This window comes from Podarcis gaigeae (assembly GCF_964106915.1).
Source record: "Podarcis gaigeae genome assembly, chromosome: 13".
NCBI lineage: Eukaryota > Metazoa > Chordata > Lepidosauria > Squamata > Lacertidae > Podarcis > Podarcis gaigeae.
Window position 1 is genome coordinate 24631558 of NC_139689.1, and position 9205 is coordinate 24640762.

Genomic DNA, 9205 nt, shown 5'->3' on the forward strand with positions numbered 1-9205 from the left:
ACTTTCAAATGTGTAGACTCATGAAGTTTGAAATTCAAATACAAAACAACAACAATGATAATGATAATACTTTAGCAAGCCAATAGGAAATGAGTCCATTCTTATTCTCATATAATGTGGTTCTAGTAATTATACACACACACCAACAATATCCAACAAGTCCACAAGTCACATATATATTGCAGCTACACATAGTAAATCTTACATAAGCACATATCTGGATTTCACCAGCTGTTTAGCTGAAAGCCTTGTTAGTTACTGGGTGCGCTGCATGTCATGTTACCATTGAGCAAAAAAGGTGAAGAAAATAAAAGTTCTGAAGGAAACTTTGAGAACCATGTATCTGAAAGCTGGACAGTGAAAAGGGAGTTACTAGAAAGTCTTACACCCACAACAAAAGACAGTGTGTGTTTAGAAGCAGAGATTTAAATATACTGGTAAACTATAAGAGAGTGGCACAGCTAAATCTGTCATATGGATTTAAATCAGCCTTCTCAAACCTGATACCCTTCAGAAGATGTTGGACTCTGAATTCTAACAAGTGGAGAGAGCCAATAGGCTTCTCCACCAGCAGGAGACTATTGTAAGAGGTATCCATCAGTGGATCTCATTGGGGACAGTGGAACCATCCTGCAAAGCCACTGCTTACCAGTTCAAGGGCTCAGGTGCTGTTCTACCTTGTAAACAGCAAGTACACCTTGGGCTGCGCTAACATTTCCATTGTACCTGCTCTAAAGAACCCCTTGGTGGTGGCACAATGAGACATACCTCCAGAAGGAAAGCCCATGAGAACTTGACATTGTGTGCTCTTGACAGATGCCATTTCTCAATCTCAGGATCTAAGAGTAAATGTAGTTGTGTATATCACATGTCTGTAGGTGTGACATGAAGGCTGCCAACATTAACCCAGTCACATCGGAATCCCTTGCAGATGACCGCAGTGCCTAGAGTCAGACAGTCAGGTTGTACATCCACAGCAGTGACCAGAGGAGGAATAACTGCTAGGAGGAGCACAGAGAGAATAAACACCATGGAGCCTCTACAGCAGTACAACCACAGGAAAACATGTGTCCCTGGTATCAGTTGCCACAGCAGGCACTGTAACTTTCCAACAGGATGACCTCACTATTGAAAGCGCACTCTTCCATGTGGGTGCCAATCACATCAAATTATTGAGAAGAAACTATAGCTGAGTAGAAATAGATTTGTAGCAAGCAAGGCAATAAACAGGGCTAAGCTGCACATTCACTGCATTAATTCAGATTGCCTGGTCTATCGTGATTTAGAATGAATGAGCTGTGTGCCTGCATATGCTGCTGAATCTCCTCCTTTAACATTAGTAGCATAAACAAATCAGGAAAAGAGGGACGTGACCAGGAGACTTGTGTGACTGTCGGGCTGTTGTCCTGAGGCTAATTGTTGCTGCAGTACTTCAAGGTCTCTGTTCTCCCTTCTTAAGGTTATCTTTAAACCAGACTTGGGATAGAGTCATTCATATAGGACTGTCCTTTCAAATGAAGCCCTGTCATCACTGCATTAGCTCTACAAGTATCTGTGGAGCTTAGTGTTTGCATGGGACACTCTATCCTTTGGAGGCAGGTGCTGACTGTCACAGGGCCATTAACCGTAAAGCATATTGTTGGCAGTTACTTATCTTGATGCAGAGCAGGAAAATAAAAGTAAATAATTAACGTAACACAGATCCACCTGAAGCTGGAGGAAGGTACAGTAACTGACGAACAAATCTCAGTTTGCTAAGAAGGTAAGAAAAAATTGCATTTCATTCTTTTAGTTATTGGAATGTGTTTGTTTAATGATGAATTGGTGGTCAGGTGAAAGGAGCAAGGCTTTTCACTTGCTTCCATTTAGGATATATATAGAATTAGTTTACCTTCATGTAGAAACTTTCAAGCCACATTTGCAAATATATTTGTGATAGTGAATTTCAGGGGCTTCTATGCAAAATGTAAGTTTACAAATATAAATGTGTGTTTGTGTGTGTGTGTTTGAGAGAAGGAAGAATGAAGGCAACATGCTCCTTTCTGCAGAGATCCTTCCTAGCCACACAATCCTGAATGCTTGTCATTGCTTCTTTCATTTGTAATGGACATAAAATGGCTGCTCCTTTGCCACTCCCATTTGACACTAGCAAGTGATATTTATCCCTTGGCACACAGAGTTAGCTCTGCCATGGTACGTCTCAGACTTTCCCCCTTCATGTTCCTGGTCTTCTCAGCTGGGGATGTCATTGACCATCTCTCAACTTGAAGGGTTTGTCCTGCTTTTCAAGCTCTTTAGTTAAATATGGATCTCCCACATAGTCATTCATTTCAGTACATATGTATTACCAGCCAATTCTAGACCCTTTCTACAAAACCTGTTTTTCACTTTAGAGAATGCAGTTTCCTATTTTGGGAATGTTTCTTATACCTCAATATGTTGTGTTGTGAAAAACTCTGTATCAACATTTACATGAGGAAAGTGGATTAGTGAGTGGTGTAGAACAGAAAGAGCAGTAACTGTGTGACATGCACACATGGTGCTACACAACACAATTTACCTGCAACTTTTAAAATTTAGTATTGTGGTTTAACAATATTGGAGCAGTGTATTCGATTATCTGAAATGCTGACAAGATGTGTGTGTGTGTGGGGAGGGGGAAACATAATCTGTCTACTTGCAATAGAGACAGATAGCTTTTGAAAAATATATATATATAACTATATATGCAATACATTTCTTTTATCAGATCTAAACTGAAATAGTGTAAGAACATAAAACATATTATATAAAAACAAAAGTAAAATCCTCCACATTCCTCATTTTCAGATAAGTTTGCCTATAGAAAACAGCTTTAGTCAATACATACATTCTGCTGGTGTGGTGAAATAAAGGTAAAGGTAAAGGTAAAGGTAAAGGTAAAGGTAAAGGTAAAGGTAAAGGTAAAGGTAAAGGTATAGTCCTATTCTTCAGATCTTTGATCCATGTGTTCTAGACAGGTTCTATGATACTTGGAGCAATGGAAAATGTGTACTGTAAGAACTGACTGTAATAAAGTATCATTCCTGGTGCAGAAACCCTAGACAGGTTCTATGATACTTGGAGCAATGGAAAATTAATATGTGGTGTTCTTCTTGTGCAGCAAAAGGAACAGAGCCCACCATTGCCTTGGTGGATTATAAAGGCTGGGGGATTGGCCTCACCTGCAGCTCCAATGGTTGGTACCCAGAGCCCAAGGCTTTCTGGCTGGAAAGTGAAGGGAAAGTCTGAAGTAAGCAGTCAGACACTACAATCACAGAGACCAAGGCAGGGAACTTCAGTGTTTCCAGTTCCATTACAACAGAATTAAGAGTTGACCATGAAGCCTCTTGCAATATCATCAATGAACTGCTAGAGATGGAGAGTGAATCGAAAATCCTGATCTCTGGTGAGTAGGGGTGAAGCAAAAGTGCCAAGAGGTTAAAGGCTTTCAATGTGTTTTCAGTAGATGTACTATAGGAAGAGAGAGTTTGGGAAATTTATTTGATTTTGATGCGTCTGAAGTACACCAGGCTCTTTGAATGGATTATCCAGACTATCTATGACAGTACAGTGGAACCTTGTATTACGTACCACCCTCCTTATGAATGCTTTGGGTTACGAGCTCTGCTAACCTGGAAGTAGATTCCCTTGTTGCCAACTTTGCCCCGGGGTGTGTGCGGAGGTCACACGCCAGCGGTGTGGCAGCAGTGGGAGGCGCCATTGGTGGAAGCGCACCTCATGTTAAGAACAGTTTTGGGTTAAAAGTAGACCTCCGGAATGGATCAAGTTAGTAACTGGAAGTACCACTGTAGTTCTGCTCAGCAGAATTTCATCAGTTATCATCTGGGATAATGGCTGAAGTGTCATCTGGCTTCTATCCCATATCCACTATTCAGCAGAGAGGCAGGCAGGTCACAGCTGAAGCCCCCCCCCCGGCACAATTTCAGATCAATCCCTCCCAAAATAGGAAGTTCAGGAGAGTTTGGGGCAATGAGGGTGAGTGGCAAAGGCAGACTCTGGTTAGGTTAGTTTTGCAACTTGAAATCTTCTTCAGGAGAAATATGTGGCTGTAACTGAGATTTTAATGTGTGTTTCAGGTGCCCTTTATCCTACCACTTTCCCCTGGCTAGGACCCTTCCTAATAATTCTGTTGCTTTCCATCTGCCTTCTTCTTTGTCTTAAGCACAAAAGGAGACGTAAGTATTTTAAATCTATCATTTTCTTAACGTCATTTAACTGTAGATGTGAACTGTTACAGAAACCTTCCTTTTTTGTACCTATGTTTAGAAAAATGAGTGGTGTGTTTTTGGATAGAGAGAAGAAATGCTTACCAGTTAAATCAATACGTATTTACTACAGCCAGTAATTGCTCCTTAAACTGCTAAAATGAGTACAGTTTAAAAGCTGCTTCAGGCAATCAGAGTCACTTCCCCAACGGATAGTTGGGAAATTCAATGTGGTTTACATTTTAATGTGGATTCATTTCTTCAACCAGAAATACATTAGAGGAACGTCTACCCCAAAAATACACATATTAGTGAAAATAATGCATCATATTAAAGGAAATTGCCTTCAAAAATGTGTATATTAGGAGAAATAAGGACTGAAATGTTGGTGAATTTTCATAAAGAAAAAATGTGGATTTTCAGTTGTGTAGCTTGACCTCACATCTTAGTCACTTGTTTCTTCTCATATATTTTCCTAACTTTTCATTGCACTAGAGAAGTCTAATGCTGTGCTTGAGGATATTTCAGTATTTCATAGTTCTCCTCCTCATCTTCTTCTTTTCTTCTTTTTAAAAGTTTGGCTACAGAGTGTGTGGGGCTCTTGCACACTGAATTGAATATAGCTAGACCTTCTCAGAGTACAGTAGTACCTCGGGATGCGAACGGGATCCGTTCTGGAGCCCCGTTCGCATTTTTTACCGTCTGCGCATGCGCGAGCAGTGAAACCTGGAAGTAACGTGCTCCGTTACTTCCGAGTCACCGTGGAGCGCAACTTATCCTGAAGCATATTACTTCAGGTATGACTGTACTGGGTTTTGAGGACGGACCTCTCTGCAGGGGAATTTTGCATGTTATATATCAGAGGCTAAGGTGGTGGTGGTGGGGGATTGTATGAAAATATCTAAAATATTTATGAAATATCATCAAGACCTGGGGCTCAGGGACATTGATTTCTTATAAAAAAAATATTTATTATTTTCATAATGAACAATGTTTAATAGTAATAGAAGAAAAAAATCATTTAATATAAATTCCTAATTCAGATAAAGACTCAGCTATACAGCTGCTAATCAAACGTTTTAAGTGCAATAGACAATGTGACGCTAGATGGCAATGGTAAGCCTTATGAAAAATTCAATGTATTTTTAAAAAAACTCTTTTTAAAAAAGCAATTCCGGAATAGTTTTTATATGTGTGTAGATTCCACCAAAGTATCTTTCTATAAATCCTGAAGTGTCACAGGCACCCTGATTTTGGAATGGTCCCCGGTAATCACATTGTATTGTTTTTAGTGCATTTCACTTTTTATTTCTCCCCACACCCTCCGTTTCCAGATGATTCAAATCCAAATGACTTTCTCCATTTTGCCATCCTATGTGGTAGGAGGTGTGTGTTGGGGGGAACAGCTTGGGTCTCCTGAAACTTTGTGCATGCCCCAGAACTACGTGCCTAATTTGGTTTTGTTCTGTGCAACAAATGCTGTGTCATTGCCAAGCAGCCATACTTGGCCTTGACATAGTGATATTGTCATAACCTGCTGAGGAGAAATGGCAGCTAGTAGTGCTCTCTGTCTCTATAAATCAGAAAAGAAAAGTTATTCTTTCTTTGTTTTCTCCCCCTGCTTCTTTCGCAGGTAAATTAGTAGCAGAGAATGGTAAGTCTTGCAAAATCTTTCCGTTCTTGAACATGCAGAATCCCAGTGACTTCCTCCATTTTGCCATCCCATATATGTTTACTGAGAAGCTTGTGTCTGCTAGAACTTTGAACATGCCCCAGAACTATATCATACCCTCCAACATTTATCTGATGAAAATGGGGTCATCAAGTGTCTAGTTTGGTTTTGATCTGTGCAATGAATGTTGTGTGATTGCCAAACAGCCATACTTGGTCTTGACATGGCAGCTAGGAGTGTTCCGTGTCTTTATAAATCGGAAAAGAAATGTAATTCTTTCTTTTTTTTCTACCCCCCCCGCCTTTTGCAGATGAATTAAAGAAAAGGATTGGTAAGTCTTCCAAAATCTTTCCCTTTTAGGGAATGCAGAATCCAAGTGGCTTCCTCCATTTTGCCTTCCTATGGATGTGGGTGGGGTGGGGTTACTGAGCAGCTTGCGTCTGCTAGAACTTTGAACTTGTCCCAGAGCTATAGCATATGGTTTTTATATGTGTGTAGATTCCTCCAAAGTGTATTTCCAATTTTGATGTGTCACAGGCACCTTGATTTTGAATGGTTACCAGTACTCACATTGTATTGCTTTTAGTGCAGAATCTTGCAAAGTCTTGCAAAATCTTTCAGGTTTGAAAATGCAAAGCTAAATGACTTTCTCCATTTTGCCATCCTATGTGGTAGGAGGTGTGTGTTGGGGGGAATACCTTGGGTCTGCTGGAACTTTATGCATGCCCCAGAACTATGTGTCCAGTTTAGTTTGGTTCTGTACAACAAATGCTTTGTCATTGCCAAGCAGCCATACTGACACAGTGATATTGTCATAAACTGCTGAGGGGAAATGGCAGCTAGTAGCGCTCTCTGTCTCTATAAATTGGAAAAGAAAAGTAATTCTTTTTTTTTTCATACCCCTCCCCCTTTTGCAGATGAATTAGTAGCAGACAAAGGTAGGTCTTGGAAAATCTTTCCATTCTTGAACGTGCAGAATCCAAGTGAAGTCCTCCATTTTGCCATCCCATATATGTTTACTGAGCAGCTTGACATGGCAGTTAGCAGTGCTCTCTGTCTCTATAAATTGGAAAAGAGGCACGTTTGACACCGAAGATTTAAGAAAAAAATCACCGATGCAAGCAATGCACCCACTTAAAATATTTTCCCCTTTACCCTCCTCCCCTTCATTTTGACTCAACCTGAACCAAAGGTTCCCTTCCTCTGATGAAGGGGTATTTTTATTTATTTATTTATTTATTTATTTATTTATTTGTTTATTTATTTTAAAATGCATATCCTATAGAGGTATCAAAGCATCTTACAACAATAAAATATACAATATGCAAATTTTAAAACATGAATTAAACATTTGACAGAAGTCTTCTTCTGTCAGTGGAAGAGGTCCTTTGGGTGCAAGTCTTTGTTACTAATTCTAGATAACTTGATAATCGAAGACATTATAAAATGATTTTTTTGGAATATGATTTTCTTTTTTAATCTGAATGAGGTTCTTCATTTGTAAGCCATGCAAATTTTCCTTTGCAAAAATCTTGAAGATCGAAAAAGACAAGTAGTCTAAAGTTTTGTATATGTGTTGAGAAAATAAATATTCCTGAATCATAAAAAATACCACACATGCCACAACCACTTCATTCCCCCGTTTTCTTTGCACTTAGTCCAGGAATTAACCAAAAAAGGTGTCTTTCAAAGAGGAGATACACTTCTTACTTTTGCATTTTCAAATCTTCATCAGTTTTGGACATAAGGGGATTTGAGCAGTTGCTAAATTTCATTTTGTATCTGTGCAGAGTTTTGAAAAAGCTGTTAGTGCTGCATTTTCCTCATCTTAGAAATATATTATATTATGCTTTATAGTTGTGCCTCAGATGAGTAGACACTAACTTAGGCTTTTAGAATATATATATTTAATGAAATATGTATTATTATAATTGTATTGATTGTGGTCCTTTGATAAATGGTGGTTTATTGAACAAACAAACAAACAAACAAACAAACAAACAAACAAACACAAACAACTCCACCCACCCACCCACAATATCCATCCACATACAGGATCTTCCAGAACTTAGTGCATGGGGTGAAAATGGTTTGAAGACAGCTTCTTTGAGCATTTAATTAAACATCATCCAAATCCGTTGCCCTAACAAGGCAGAGTTCTCAGCTGCACACTAAGCTTACATGTATGTTCATCTGAAAGCAGATTAAAGCCCCCTTTAGACCTTCAAAGGGATGACTAAATTAGAAACCCATGTACATAAGGGTGTGTGGAGCTTACACATGAAACCTAAAACATTTCTCCCTTTACCCTCCTCCCCGCAAACCCTTCAATTTTGACTCAACCTGAACCAAAGGTTCCTTTCCTCTGATGGAAGGAGTATCCTATTTATTATAAAATGTATATCCTATAGAGGTATCAAAGCATCAACAATGATATACAATATACAAAATTCAAAACATAAATTAGACATTTGACAGAAGAAGACTTCCATCTGTGAAAGGGGTCCTTTGGGTACAAGTATTTGTTACTAATTCTAGATTACAAACTGATTTTCTTGGAATCAGATAGGAGCCCATGAACACAAGGATGTGGGGGCGTGGGGCTTACACATGCACCTCCTGACCCACCACACACTTTTACCACAGTGGAAGAAGGCTTGGGTCATACATAGCAAAGACCTATTGAAATCAAAAAGATGTAATTGAGTCAGAACTAAGTTAAACCCAACTGATTTCAAACAGTATGTTCTCAGCATGGTTAAATCTGGATCTGACCCATGGCGTTGATGTGATGTGTGAATAGGTTTATTCACCCTTTTGTATACTGCCTTAGGATCCATGGAAGGGTAGAGGAGAAATATTGTAGCTGAGCAAAAAAATAAATTGTGCCTGTTTTGTAGGTTTTAGAATGAGTAAAAGTCAGTGCTTTTTTTCTGGGGGGACGCAGGGGTACTACACATACTCCTAAACATTTTGTGAATCTTTGTACTTTTGTCCATTTACTGTATTTAATTACCCCAATTTGAACTATAAAATGGTGATTTTCTTCAGTCAAAATGAGAGTACCCCAAACATTTTTAAAGAAAGAAAGCACTGGTAAAAGTACCCATCACATTTTTGCCAATGAAACTTTCTGTTCATTATTTTATTCACAGAATTCTCGGATGCCCGCTGCTACAGAGGTGAGGAGGATACAAAATCATGTGCAGAATGTATATTGGATTTTGGCTTCTTCAAATCATCCTATAATGGGTAGCTCAACCTGTGTACTGCCATTTGGTGCTAG